The sequence below is a fragment of the Papaver somniferum genome, unplaced genomic scaffold, assembly GCF_003573695.1.
Source record: "Papaver somniferum cultivar HN1 unplaced genomic scaffold, ASM357369v1 unplaced-scaffold_132, whole genome shotgun sequence".
Classification (NCBI taxonomy): domain Eukaryota; kingdom Viridiplantae; phylum Streptophyta; class Magnoliopsida; order Ranunculales; family Papaveraceae; genus Papaver; species Papaver somniferum.
Genome location: NW_020622381.1, coordinates 23479636 through 23496193, shown reverse-complemented (window position 1 = coordinate 23496193; position 16558 = coordinate 23479636).

Sequence of the window (16558 nt, the reverse complement as noted above, 5' to 3'; positions counted from 1 at the left end):
TCGATTACAAAGATAGAGTTCATAAATGGTTAGCCGAAACTAGCCGATTGAACTATAAGCTTAATCATTTTCATAAATACTTAAGACTTTTAGGTTTGAGTCACAACCATAGGTTGTAATGTGATCAATCATGTCTATATAGTGTTCTTAGAGATTTATTCAAATGTTACTTATCTCATAGAAATAATTTCATGTGCATCTGAAAATATTCGACAGGGTAAGTATGTGTACTTCAACCTTGTTCGTGACAATATTTTTCATGGTACATGTACTGGGTATGTGTACCCTTAAGACAAATATAAGTTCCAGAACATAGAAAACTTTTTCGGTTTGCGTACCGGGTATGGATACCACAACGGTTTCAGAACCAACAATTCTTTTTCGGTATGCATACTAGGTATGTGTACCATTCCAGGTTCACGAGTTCACAGACTTTTTGTGGTATGGATACCCGGTATGAGTACCACTAAGTATCTGTCTAACTATAGCTACGTTGGTACGTGTACTGGGTACATGTACTACGGATCCGGACCTATAACAGTTTTCCATGTTTGTGAAACTGGTGTGCATACTGTCATGTATCCAGATTTTCAGTAGTTCTTTATTTCTCTCTAGATCAATTCGAAATATTCCCAAATAGCATCAATGACACATATCACTGTTCCAAGCTATTTTCGAATGATAATCTTGAATCACAATTTAGATTATGCACAATAAATTGTTCTTAACCGAGATTCATCAAGTATGAACAAATGTTCATTAAGCGTAGTCATATATATTTCGAGAGCTAATTACCAAGATAATCTTGATTCGAAATTCTTGATATGCTTACAATAGTCTAATTAGTTATGCGACAATGTCTCATAGATAGAAAGATGGATATAACTTGATAAATAGGTGGTTTGGTCTTCACTTACCTTTTGTTGAAGAAGTTCTCCAAAAGCTTCGATTGATCTTCGACTTCAAATGGTAGAACGCAGTGATGTCCGATTCTCAATTACATCTTCTATACTAATCCGAGACTTAACTAATTGTAGACTAGAAATCAAGATATAGTTTTGACAACAAGCTTGAGATAGCAACATTTGTGAGTTCGACCGAGCAATGCTCTAACAATCTCCCCCTTTGTCAGTTTTAATGACAAAACTATCAATACATATGGATTAAAAAAAATAAAGCTTCAAAAAACTCCTTTAATCCATCATGCTTGATTTCCTTGGTTTTTTCAACTCATTGAATTCTTCGTTACTTCAAGTTGCAACGATTCTGAACGTGTTCAACTCAGCATCATTGTTGTTGAAGATCCATAGTGATAACAACTTTGAAAACAAATATTTTCAATCGTCGTTATACAGAAACATAGTATTATTATATTTTCCAAAGTTCAATTGTATCACAACTTTGAAATAATACTACGGTGATATATTTCTCCCCCTTAATCATTTACATCTTTTGCATAATAGGTGAAACCTATAGATATTGATTCACTCCCCCTTACATAGTGATCCGTAAACCATATGTATGTAGTGCGAAACTACTAACTAATTATCCCCCCTTTTATCTATAAAAATTGGCAAAGGTACGAATATCATGGGATCGTAATGAATTCAACCAAAAGATACTTCAAGATTTAAAGGAAATTAGAGATAATACATGATAACATAGTTAATATGTAACTCCTTATATCAACTTTATTTAGATGATATCACGTAATATGAAATAATTAACGCTCATCTAGGAGATTTAAGATACAAGCATCGATCCCCTTTAAATTCCACAGCCACACACCCCACAAAGATATTGCAATTCAACACAAGTTCATTTAAGAAGTTTCCCCCATTTGATGGCATTCTCAAGAGAACAACATGAGTGACGTTACTTTAATGAAAAAGAAGGATTTTAGCGAACATTAACAAATCACATGGATTTGTACCTGAACATCGACTTGAATTAATCTCAACGCCAGTTACGAACAAGGAAATAATTTTAATCTGTATGACTCAACATAAGAAAATTGTACAGAGTGTACAGTGCAGTAATAACACAGAAGTGTGATCACAAGTAGATCAATACTGCGAATTTTTTTTCCACAAAGTTATATATATTTTCAGTTTATAAAAAACATAATAGATTTAAATTTTGAGCATATATGAGATATCAGTTCAATTTAAAAAAAGTAAAGGACACATATATCTCATAAGACTTTGAAATATATTAAACCAATAATGATTACATACTGCAAGTTCATCTTCCAAAAATTACAGAATCTAAATAGATAAATCTAAAAATATGCAAGATGAAAGTCATTAGAAATAGCTTGTGTAATCACAATTTGCTATACCAAACCCTAGTTATCCTTCTCAAAAGAAAGAATAAATTCTCATAAGAAGTTTCCTAGTATTTAAAATCTTTAAAAAATTCTTTATCATCTCCAAACTCTTTATCAACGACGGGCATAGGAACATACGGTTCATGAATGAAAGAGTTAGTTCCTGCAAACCTGGTAGGATGTTGATTAACAAGTGCTCCTTGTAGTTTAAGAGATTTTTGTAGAATCATCTTCTGTCTCTGCACCTCCTTCTTGGTTTTCTTAAGTTCTTCAAGAAGAGTTTCAAACCTTTTCTAATTGGAGCTACCCTCTCTAGGTTTATTCTTATTCTTCATTTTCCTCTTAAGAGATGGGATATGACATCTCTTGTTCCTTTATAGTTGGATAAGTATCAACAACCATTGGAGCGTAGATTTTACGAGAAGATGTTGTACTTTAAGTCTCCATAACTCGTAGGAATAAAATGGATTTGTGAAACACAAATATATTGCTCAACAAGCACGACTTCTTGTGAAAGAGATTTGAGCTTGAAGTTGAAGATATTTACCATGAAAGGTTTCAGAACATTAAAAGTTCACGTACTAGAACACATACATAAAACCTCAGAAAAATGAAATGTCACTTTTATCCTTCCTTAAGTTTCCACATAGATCGAAGTTTTCAATACCATTAACTTAAGACATAGATTACGATGAACAAATTAAAGATGGACATCCAAGTAATAATATTCAAATTTGATCCAAATCCCTGATATGCACAGTTCTTGTCTCTTTTAAGGGCACATGAGACAAGATGCACGTTTTAATACAACTAAATTGTGATGAGGTGAGCTTTAGATTGCTCACCATTATATTGCACAGAATTTGTAATATCCTTCTTTACGAGGCCTTTAGTTCGTACTCTTCTTTTTGTTGGAGATTTTACCTTAGCCTTAGAATCAATCAATCTTGTAGAAGAATAAGAGTTAACTTTGCATACCTCAATATTGGACTTCTGAACAAGTTTAAGCACATTTTCCAAACGACTAGCCCTCTGTTGCAGTTTGTTGACATACCTTAGTTTGTGTTTGTACTTGAAACATTGTGTGAGTCCGTGACACTCAATGGTACAATAAGGACATGTCGGTTTGGAGATTGATTCAGGAACGACCTTAGCAGCTAAACACAGGGTACCTGAAACATTAACATAATTTTCAATAGTATACGAAAAATCCATAACATCCTCCAATGATTTTGATGAAGAGTCATCAACTAAATTATCAAGATTGATATGAGTATTGCTACATTCATCAAAATTGATAATTTCTCCCAAGAGTGCTATAATTGATCCATCATCCTCTTCGGAATGATATTGATTAGACATTTCATCAAGCGTTGCAGCAAGACTCTTGTTGCCAGTGTATTTCTTACAATTTGGACACTCATTAGCAAAGTGACCGAACACTTTACACTTGAAGCATTGTGGCATATACTCATCGTCAATATCATTAGAATCTCTGTTTTTGACATAAATACGATTATGTGGACTAGCTGACGTAGGAGGCTTTTCTCTAGTGAACCATTTATTTCTCTTCCTAAGAAGTTCTCTAAATTGTCTTGTGGTCAATGAAACTGAGTTATCAAGATCTTCACCTGAAAAATCAGGATCAACAAGATTGTTCACAGAGTTATCAACACTTTCACTTTTAAGAGTTTCAGTGTTTTTCAGTGCCTTCAACGCAATATACTTTCCGGATTTGGATTGCAGTTCATGATCAAAGATATTTAACTTTCCAACTAGAGTAATTCTGGAAAGATTTTGAAGGTTATTTCCTTCCATGATGGTATGTTTCTTAGACTCGTATCTTGCTGGTAAAGAAAAGGAGAATTTTCATCACAATATCCTTTTGGGGAATGGTCTTCTCTAATGCAAAACATGCATTAACAATTCCAGACACTTTTTTATTAAACTCGTCAAACGATTCTTCATCAGACATACGAAGATTTTCCTAGTCAGAATTTAGGTTTCGAAGCCTAGCTTCTTTATCTGAGGTATCTCCTTCGAATACGGTTTATAAGATATCCCAAGCATCTTTAGACCTAGTGCATGAAGTCGCATAGTATTGAAGATTTGGTCTTATGGCGTGGATAATAGCGTTTAACCCGTCAGAATTATGCTTTACAACACTTATCTCGATATCACTATATTCTCCTAATGGCTCCGCAACACTGGTTTTGTCTCTAACAACTGTCGGCGCATCGTATCCAATAACTACAAGTTTTCATATCTCAAAGTCACGAGCTTGTAGAAAGGAAAGTATAGCAATTTTCCACCATAAGTAATTCGTGCCATCAAAGGCTGCCGATGCGTTTATCGGGATTACACTCTTGTCCATATAGTCAGATTGCTTCGAACACAAACTTATTAGGTCTTAAACGTGTTGTCTTCTCTGTATGGAAAAACTTAAATACAATTCTGAGAGTTCAACTTAATGAATCTCAATCAAGGAATAATATTTAGAGTTTATATCTCTTTCTCCCACAATCAGAAATTTACAGAGACAAGTCCGTGAACCTGATTTGCGTGTGAGAGTACTTGGATGATTCCAAAGATCAATATCCAAGAACCAATCAAGTTATATCCAACAAACAAGGATGGATGTATCTACTTTGATTGATTAATGTATAACCCGTGATATCTCAATTATAAAGATAAACAATATAATGTGGGAAAAGAAATAACACGGACACTAGAAATTTTGTTACTGAGGAAACCGCAAATGAAGAAAAACTCCGGGACCTAGTCCAGATTGAACACCAAAATGTATTAAGCCGCTACAGACACTATCCTACTACTAATTAACTTCAGACTGGAATGTAGTTCAGACCGAAATAAACCATCACAACAATTCAGTTACAGTCGTGTTCCTTACGCCTCTTGAATCCCAGCAGGACTCCGTGCAATTGATTCCCTTAGCTGACGTCCTTTACATCCTAAGAGTTTCTTCAACTCAATTAAAGACTTTAAACTAATATGCCTCCCACAGATAAGCCTATATGGTGATTTCCTTTTTGATTGTAGATCAAGGTGAGACTGGAAATCGATAGCAATAGACAAAGTATAGCTAACCTCAAAATCCGGACTTATGCTTCCTGAAGAGCATCCTAGATTATTATTCGCCTCACAAGTATTAAACCCGTGGAATTACAAAGTCTGAGATGAACAGAACTTTACGATTTCTATCTATCTTGTTTGAGTGAGTATCTCAACGATCAAACAAGATCAGGATACAGAAACTATCACGATAAAAATAATTGGACCTGGCTTCACGACTCTCTATGAAGTCTTTTTAGTCGCTAAACCCTAAAATGGTTTTAGGAAGAGGACGACTCTAGTTTACAACTAGGACACACAAAGATAATGTCGGGGTTCAAAGATCCCAAGTTCTTGAGGTTCCCCTTATATAGACTTCTAAATCATAGGTTGTTTTAGGTTTAAGCTAAGATAGCTTTGGAACCAAGCAAAAAATATCCACCGTTAGATGAATCTTTGAAATGTGATTTACATATTAAGATATACACTCTGGTTAGAATTAATCGTAACTGAGCCGTGTACAAAGACATTATTCATAAACGGTTATCCAAAACTAGACGATTGAACTATAAGCTTAATCATTTCCATAAACATTTAATACTTTTAGGTTTGAGTCATAACCATATATCTCACAGAAATAATTTTATGTGCATCTGAAAATATTCGAAAGGGGTAAGTACGTTTACCAGGTACGTGTACTTCAAGCTTGTTCGTGACTACATTTTTCATGGTACATGTACCGGGTATGTGTACCCTTAAGACGAATATAAGTTCCGGAACATACAAAAGTTTTTCGGTTTGCATACCGGGTATGGATACCACACCGGTTTCAGAACCAACAGTTATTTTCTGGTATGCATACTAGGTATGCGTAACATTCCAAGTTCACGAGTTCACACAATTTTTGTGGTATGGATATCGGGTTTGCATACCACTAAGTATCTGTCGAACTATAGATACGCCGGTACGTGTACTTGGTACATGTGCTACGTCTCCGACCTATAACAGTTTTCCTAGTTTTGAAACTGGTATGCATACTGTCTTGTATCCAGATTTTCAGTAGTTCTATATTTATCTCTGGATCACTGTTTCAGGCTATTTTCTAATGGTAATCTTGAATCACAATTTAGATTATGAACAACAAATTCTTCTTAACCGAAATTCATCAAGTATGAAAAAATGTTCATTAAAGCTTACATCATATATATTTCGAGAACTAATTACCAAGATAAACTTGACTCGAAATTATTGATATGCTTACGATAGTCTAATTAGTTAAGCAACAACATCTCATAGATAAAAGGATGAATATAACTTGAGAAATAGGTGGTTCAGTCTTCACTTACCTTTTTTTGAAGAAGTTCTCCAAAATCTTTGGTTCATCTTCGACTTCAAACAGTAGACGATAAATCAAGATATCCTAATCCGAGACTTAACTAATTATATACTATAAATCAAGATTAATTTGACAACAAGCTTGAGATAGAAACACTTGTGAGTTCGACTGAGCAATGCTCTAACATAAACTGATGCATAACCAGTGGATGTACATATTTATCAATTGATTATTGTTAGATGAAAATCAATTTACAGGAGGTTTTTTTTTGTCTGAAATCGGTCAAGTTGGACATTTATATTGATCGATTGAACATAAATATATATATATATATTAAAAAAAATTCCAGGGCATTATTGCTCTTATGGACATTCACGACCATCGATGTGATGAATTAAATTACCCATCTTTTGTCTTTTTCAAAAAAATAGTCGTTCTGTCTCCCTCTATATAAGAAAGACCTCTTTCTCAGATCCAATTTACCCCAAAATTTCATTTTTTATTCACTTATACTTCACACACTACTCAAACAACATAAATTTAGTTTAATATACTCTACAAATTCCGTATCATCATCTACTCTATTCAATTCATTTCATGCTTCTACAAGTACGTCATTATTTGACTCACATAAAGATTTGTCCATAATTAAAATATGCAGGGGTTAGTCCACGAGTGATTTGGGGGGAGTTTAATGTATTTTGGATCTCGGGGATTTTGAGGGAGTGTAAGAGAGTATATGGAGTTTGAGAGAGTTTGGTGTTTTGAGTGTAGGGAGTTTGAGAGACTCTCCCAAAATCTCTACTTTTTTGAGAGATTTGGAGTGAGGGTAAACTCCCTGGAACTCTCTATAACTCCCCATAAAAACCCAACTCCCTAGCATTCTAGTTTTTACGACTAACAGGGATTTCAAGAGTTTCTTTCAAACTCACCCACGACTAACGGGGTTTTCTAGGGAGTTTGGGAGACTCTTATAAACTCTCCCACGACTAACGGGGATTTTGAGAGACTCCTTCGAACTCCCCCACGACTAACGGGAAAAAACCCAACTACACCCAACTCCCCCAACTCCCTTGAGGACTAACACCATGATGGTATAATGAAATCGTTCGTGAGGATTCCCAAGTGGAATGGGTTACATAAGAAACCTTTAGGACAAGGGTGTGGAACCAATTTGTGCGAGACCACCAAATGCAAAGAAAAGATTTCCGTGACAAATTCACGATAGGTTCCAAGTTACCCAAAAATGGATAGTTGATTATGTTGGCATGCAAGAGATGATTTATAGTCGTAGGCCCGTACTACTTTAAGAATGTTGGTCATAGAATTTGTAAGCAATTTTGGACTATTTTTATGCAACCTAAATTATTGTTTTCCCACTTGTACACTAACAAGGTAATTTTGTGTTTTTGTATGAGACACTCACAAAAAAGAAATATTCCGAGGAAAAAGGAATAAAAAGTGTGTTTGATGAAAGCTATGAATTCGTGAAGTCAAAAATCCTAGCGTTCAACACGGACTATATGCCAATAAATGATTTGGACGAAAATTATGATGTAAATTGAGACTAATGGTAGGTTTGATTATATTTTATGGATAGATCTTTATTTAAACTCCCGCAAGACATAACTTTTCCACTAGGGTCGCTATGAGTTAAAAAGGATTGTTGCACATGCTAAGTATAACAGTGATGCCTACGAAAGTGAGTTAAATTAATTTGAAATGAATGAGATTTCCTAAAAGTATGAATGGAAATTTTCTTTATGAAAGTGTATCATAATCGGTTTATATAAGATCCCACATAGACCGATTATTTTACTATAATCAGCCTTTCTATCTACTTATATCCGTAGATTCTTGGAGACGAATGAAATTTCCTGAAAGTATGAATGAAAATTTTCACAATCAAAATATATCATAATCGGTTTATATAACTCCCACATCCACCGATCAGTCGGTAGCCGTCGATTATGAGTGTTCTTGGTGGGTACAATAATAGGTTTGAGTATCTAAATAGTAGTTATGATTTGCTTATTTAAGCCACTTAGAGAACTCATAACAAAAATTCTTCGGTTAATATTTTTGTTCTTGCAATCAACATAGCTTTCAACTATTCAAACTGCACATAGTACCCTTAAAATGTTGTTGTTTGAATTAAACCAATTTGTAAAACGTACCCACGTATTTATAATGGGATACATCTGATAGTGCAGAATAACGTACATTCTGGAAAAATGATATAATTGAAGAAGGATGTTGGCCGTTCCATATTTGTTACTGATCAAATTATTAAACAATCAGGAATAATTTAGTTTGCCAGAGGTGTGTACTCTCGTAGTTGCAGTCAGGAGTTTATTTCATCGCACACACTTGGCGAGAAAAAAAATTCATCAAGCGAACAATAAAATCTAAGTGACATGACAGATATGAAGTCATATATTCATATCAACAATTTTAGATCACTAGGAGAAAAATATTAGATCAGAAAATAGATTTTACGTTAAAATTTTAAATATGCACGTGACATTGAATGCCACTGAGCAGATTTTAGATCAAGTAGCACAATTTGGGTTGAAGCAGTAGACTTTATGACACGATGTATCTATTTTTTTATTGCGAGTTGATTAATTTTTTGATCCTACAGCAGTTTTTGGATCACATTGACCGATCTATCGCGGTGAGCAACAAATGAGTAGACACGGATTTGGTATAACCTGTGTCCAATTCATATGAATGATCGATTTGATATTTCCATCCGCATTTAGTTCACCATTAGGCGGAATTAACATCTGCACATGGCCATATGGGCAGGCTGGACGCAGGTGATTCAATATACATGTAAAGATATCCGCATATAGGACATCCCAAGAGTACCAAGAATTATAACTAATAAATCTCTTTGGAGTTTTTCTTGAAAAAACATTAAGAATTATAATTCTACCAAATTTATAACTAAGCCTTTAAATTCTTGTTCATCGTAATGACACTATTTTCATGGACATCGAGAGATGGATCGGGTGTCCACCCGTCGAAGTCCGGATTAAGTCGGTGTTTTTCTCAAGCCTCAATTTTCGGATTAAAAGTTTTAAGTTTGGAACTTGAGATACCATGTAGATGGGCCTTCTGCATTGTCCTTCTAAGACAGACTTGAACACGACTAAACTTTAGTATCCTCAAAGGAGCTTCTAAAGGTTGACTAACGGATTATCCCAAATTTAATCCATTAAGGTGGCCACAATCCGAATCCAGAATATAAGGACGTTGAACCTTCCTGGAAATGGTGGGTCTTACACAAAAATCATGTATAACATACTACCTTGGATTGGACTAAATTTAGGCTCGTATTTTGGTATACCATAAGTGTAGTTCTAGCTAGGGTCTTCGAAAAGCGTGGTCCAAGCTTTTATATTTGGTAACTGCCTTGGATGGTTAAACGACGTTAGGTGCTTGTCAGCGCTAATCTTGTGGATATTATCTTTGAGCATATCTATAGAGAAGCTAACTTTTCAGTTGACACTTTAATAAAAGAAGCATGTTCTTTTACTGAGGGTACTACAAAGTAATTAAAAATAAGTCGGACTTCATGGTTCATTCATAACGGTGGAATAGTCGGATAAAGCTTATTATCATTTTATATTGATAGGTTTCTAGTTTTTGGGAGCCTTCTTGTCTCTCTCTTTTGGTTTCCTATCTTGCAACTTTGTATTTGATTTTTTGCTTTTAATAAAATTTTTACTTAACCAAGAAAAAAAAGCTAGGGTCCTCGAAGGCCTATTCCATATCCCACATATATGACATCCCAAGATTACCAAGAATTATAACTAATAAATCTCTTTGGAGCTTTTTTTAAAAAAACATTAAGAATTGTAATTCTCCCAAATTTATAATTAAGCCTTTAAATTCTTTTTCATCGTAATGACACTATTTTCATGGACATCGAGTGATGGATTGGGTGTCCACCCGCCGAAGCCCGTATTAAGTCGGTGTTTTTCTCAAGCCTCAATTTTCGGATTAAAAGTTTTTAGTTTGGAACTTGAGCTACCATGTAGATGGGCCTTCTACATTGTCCTTTTAAGACAGACTTGAGTACGACTAAACTTTAGTATCCTCAAAGGAGCTTCTAAAGGTTGACTAACAGATTATCCCAAATTTAGTCCATTAAGGTGGCCACAATCTGAATCCAGAATATAAGGACGCCGAACTTTTCTGGAAATGGTGGGTCTTACACAAAAATCATGTATAACATACCACCTTGGGTTGGACTAAATTTAGGCTCGTATTTTGATATACCATAAGTTTAGTTCTAGCTAGGGTCTTCGAAAAGCATGGTCCAAGCTTTTATACTTGGTAACTGCATTGGATGGTTCGGTGTTAGGTGCTTGCCAGCGCTAATCTTGTGGATATTAGCTTTGAGCATATCTATAGAGAAGCTAACTTTTCAGTTGACACTTTAATAAAGAAGCATGTTTTTTTACTGATGGTACTACAGAGTAATTTAGAAATAAGTCGGACTTCGGTTCATTCATAACGGTGGAATAGTCGGATAAAGCTTATTATCATTTTATATTGATAGGTTTATAGTTTTTGGGAGCCTTCTTGTCTCTGTCTTTTGGTTTCCTATCTTGCAACTTTGTATTTGATTTTTTGCTTTTAATAAATTTTTTACTTAGCCAAGAAAAAAAAACCTAGGGTCCTCTAAGGCCTATTCCTATGCACATGTCAAACAACTGATTTTGCCACTTTAGCATCCACTATGGGTATGCTAAAGTTCCAAACATATCTGCCTATGTGTCAGGAATAACATTTAGGCATGCACGAGGAGTCTCTAACTAGCGATAAAGTGTCCATCGCTCGTTGGTCATTCCAGCGCCAGCGATATTCATGATGTCGCTCGCTGGAAAAATCATCGGTAATCAGTTCCTCATCCAACGGCTACAATTTTCCCATATATATATATACCCAATTTCAAAGTCATTTCAACTCATACTAGAATTTCTCAATCTCTCAATCTTCTTCGAATTTAAAACAATCACACCTTCTCTATAATTCTTAATTTCTTGTAATATGGATTCACAATCTCAAAGTTAAGGCAAAGCTAAAAAATACAAAGTCCAGGATGCAAAATACAACATCACAGAAGATGAATGCATTTGTCATAATTATGTTTATTTTACCTAACATTGTATCGATGGAGCACAACAACATGGTAGCACCATGTGGGAAAACATATTTCGTAAATATGAAGAACAAACCATGAACATTAATTGCCATGATGCAAAAGAGTTGGCAGAACGCTTCATTGTAACCAATAGGGAAGTCACCTCTTATGTTGGATTGGTAATGCAAGCCAAGAGAGGCCGGGAGAGTGGTCTTGTGGACTGTGATGTTGAAACACAAGTTCGTACAAAATGGCAGCGAAAATATGGCAAATAGTTCGCTTTCGAAAGTTGTTATCATATTTTGAAGGTGTTGAACAAATATAATCCAGAATTTTTAGCATCTAATCAACAAGTACCTGAAAAGTCAACGTACAATTCTTCTCCCTCAATACCAAATTCTACACCATTTCAGCCGGTCCATCAAAATTCTTCACTGGATACCCCAAGAAACTCAAATATCAACTTAGTTCTCAATAATAATGATGCTAATAAAAAACTTCTAGGAAGAAACATAACAAGACTTGCTAGAAAATCAACTCAAGAATGTGGAAGCTCTTATGAATTTAACATGACGGAGTTTATGGAACATCAGAAGACCGTCGAGAAGCAAAAAGCAGTAGGAAATTTCAAAACAGGGAGAGTAAGAATAGTCGTCGTTCTCAAGAAAAATTTGTGAATGAGTATGACAAGCATTACATTCTTCTTCAAGTTGATACTTCAATTATCAACCCCCCCCCCCACCCACCCCGTGTGGAAAATCGAATTTGACAAGATTCAAGCACAAATTAAACAGCAAGCTGCATTAATAACAACCAACCTGGTGGTGATGATGAGTTCGATGTAGTAGAACCTCTAGATACTTGATGTATTAATTTAAGTTTTAATTTGAAGTGTTTCATTTTAATTTGATATGTTGTTATTCCATTCTACTTAATATTTGTTTGAAATTAAAAGTTGATCAATTTGAAATGTTGTTGCAGTCTACTTAAATAAGTTTCACTTATTAACTTAATATTGAATAAAACAAACTACAAACAAATTAAAAAGAAAACTAAAATATATAACTTAATAATTCCGCCACCCGTTCTTCCATACTCTTCCCAAAGATTCACTCTCAGATATTCTCTTAAATTGTCATACATATTCTGGTTCTGAATGTAATTAGTCATTTGCGCATAATTTCTTGCAGGCACGCCTCTTTGTGGTTGAATCTTAGACCTCAGATCTTCATCTTCATAGTTAGTCCACACCTTATCGCGACGGGTTTCCTGAATTACCATGTTATGAAGAATTAAACAAGTGAGCATAGTCTTGTGCATTTTACGAGGACTCAACCCACGATATGGCCCATAAATGATAGCGAACTTTCTCTTCAAAATTCCAAAAACGCGTTCCACATTTTTCCTCACTACCATTTGGCGTTCGTTAAAATACCGGTATGAATGGCCCAATGCAACGATAGGGGGATGACGGTAACATTGAACCAAGGTGGACCATTTTGGGTAGATACCATCCGCAATATAATACCCATAAGTGTACTGATGGTCGTTGATCATGAAACGGACTTGGGGACAAATCTCACACTTCAAATCTTCAAACAGATACGACTTGTGCAAAACATTAATATCATTTTGTGAACCCGGAAGACTAAAAAAAGCGTGTCATATCAAACAATCATAAGAAGCAGCAGCTTCAAGGATAACGGTTGGATTCAGATAATTACCCTTATATTGATCAGCCCAATAAACAGGGAATCCTTGCCATACCTAATGCATACAATCAAGATTACCTAACATTCCTGGGAATCCCCTTTCCTCATTCTCCCTTAATATTTGTCTAACATCTTCCTCAGTTGGTTTCGTAAATATGCTGGACCAAAGTGATTAATCATTTCTTCACAAAATAATGAAAGGTAAGTGAATGAAGTTGTTTCACCCATATGAAGGTACTCGTCGTTCGCATCCGCTGGTTTTCCACAACCTAGAATCCTTAAAGCCGAAATAACTTTTTGTTCAAGACTATGACCTAAAATATTTAGTGCATCAAACTGGTAATTAAATTGAGGTTCTACTCGACAAAACTCTTCAATAATCTTTTTCATCAGATGCCGAGGAATGCAAAATCGACCTTGAATTTTTTTATCAGAGTACACACAATTTGGAAAAAAATAACCGTGCATCAGCTTCTGGTGGTAAAATTCTCTCCCTCGATACGTATATCTTCTTGAAAATACTTCTTTTGGCTCAGGAACTCTAGGTATTTGACCTGAATGTACGAACATCAGAGTGTTGATTAGTTTATTATCTTCAGCTTCCTCATCGTCAAGTACTTGCAACCTCCACTGATGTATTTGTTGTTGTAATCTAAACCGATTCATAATAACATTCATCTCTTCGTCGGATCTCACAATCGATGATTATGAAATTTAAAATTACGGATACAAATACAAAAATTGGTAAAATATATGTATAAGTACTCTAAGGCCAATCCATTGTGCACCCGAAAACCGCACAATCAGCTCCTCTCGCTACCATCCCTGAACCAGCTACTCCCCGCTGGGAATATACATATCCGTATAACTATAGCTTAAAGGTGTGAGTGGTTTGAAGAAGTATATGGGTGTATATATATATAAGAAAAAAAGGCGGAAATAGTCGTTGAGCGATATAGTTTCGAACGAGCGGTTTATTGAAAATCGAGTGATGGAATTTATGACGCCAGAGATATTCACATTATCGCCAGCGCTTAATGAATTTCGTTCGCTAGAAACTCTGTCGCTCAGTGGTTTTCCCATAGTGACGCAACTCGTTTGCCATGCACCTGGTATGTCAAACAGGTTTTTTAGCCATGCGCATAGGAATAGGCCTACTTGGGTACCTCAATAGGGGTGGTCCCTGTGAAACTAAAATGAGGACGGTAAGGCTGGGTTTGGTAATGCTTTTATTTTTCCAAAAGCACTTTCAAAACCTATATATGTCAATAATTTTTTAAATTAGTTTTTGGTAAAAAAAAATTTAAGTGTTTTTTATCCAAAGCACTTCCCAAATTCCTCAACTTTTAAAAGTTGGGGAGGAGGATCTTTTAAAAGCTACAAAAACATAAGCTTTGGTCCCACCTAAAGTTAATGCTTGATTTATCTTTTTATCCCTATTTTATTTTCTAAATGACAAAAGTTACCCTTAAATTTGTATACAATCAATTTGTTATTACTTATATTTTATTCTTTAAATATTATTATTTTTTATTTTCAAACTATTTTATATACCATTTCATTTAAATTGTCAATAATGAAAATAAATATTAAATAATAGTTTGATTTTTTGTTTGAAAACTATATATATATATATATATATATATATATATTAAAAAACAGTAAAGTGAAATAATTTTTTTTACAAATCATAATAATAGTGACAATTAGTAAATTTAATATCATATATATTTATATTTAATACTAAAAAAATAATCATTTTAACACCCCATAAAATTGAATAAAACTATTATAGAGATATGTCTGTTTTTGTCATTCGCTACAATAACAATGGTTGAATCTGATATTTACCAAACACACTTTAATTAATTTTTTACCAAACGTCTAACTGTTTTTTTCTCACAGCACAGCACAACAATGCACAACAGAAAAAGTGCTTTTATAAAAGTCGCATCAATATCAAACTAAGACTTAGTCCGACTGATATTACCAAACACACTTTGGATGCTTTTTTAATCAGTTTTAACTTTAATTAATTTTTTACCAAACGTCTAACTGCTTTTTTTTAACATCACAACACAACAATGCACAACAGAAAAGTGCTTTTACAAAAGCCACAACAATACCAAACTAAGCCTTAGCAAACTAAGCCTTAGGCTTAGTTTGGTATTGCTGCAGCTTTTGTAAAAGCACTTTTCTGCTGTGCGTTGATGTGCTGTGCTGTGAGAAAAAAGCAGTTAGACGTTTGGTAAAAAATTAATTAAAGTTAAAGCTGATTAAAAAAGAAACCAAAGTGTGTTTAGTAAAATATCAGGTTCAACCATTGTTGTTATAGCAAATGATAAAAACAGACATTTCTCTGAAAATAGTTCTATTCAATTTTATTGGTTTAAGAAATAAATTAATTTTTTTACTATTAAATATAAATATATAATATCAAATTTACTAATTGTCACTATTATTATGATTGTTAAAAAAAAAATTACTTAACCACTTATATATATATAATTTTCAAACAAAAAATCAAACTAAAATAAAAAGACACTTTCTCATGTTTCCTATCTTACCTGAAGCAGCCTTCAACGCCGCTTGCCCGACTGTAGACGCACCATGTCCGATTCCTACTAACGGAGAAACCCCAGTATGCATGTTTTCCGTTAGCCCACCGAAAGATTAAAACATATGCTGGCCTTTATTCCTTTTACTTTTGGTTTTTTAGTTCCAGAGGCGGTTGGACTCCTCAAAAGAGTTCAGAAAGTCATGCACAGTAATGTCATGACTCTTGGTTCGAAGGAATTTTTTTTCCATAGGTTAGGATTTGCAATTCAAAAAGGACTTGCGGCAGCTTGTTGCGCATTTGCCTAGTTCGTCGATGTAATGATATTGGAAACCATAAATTAATAAAACGCCAATACATTAGTAAACTATTTTACTTAATAGAAATAATTGAT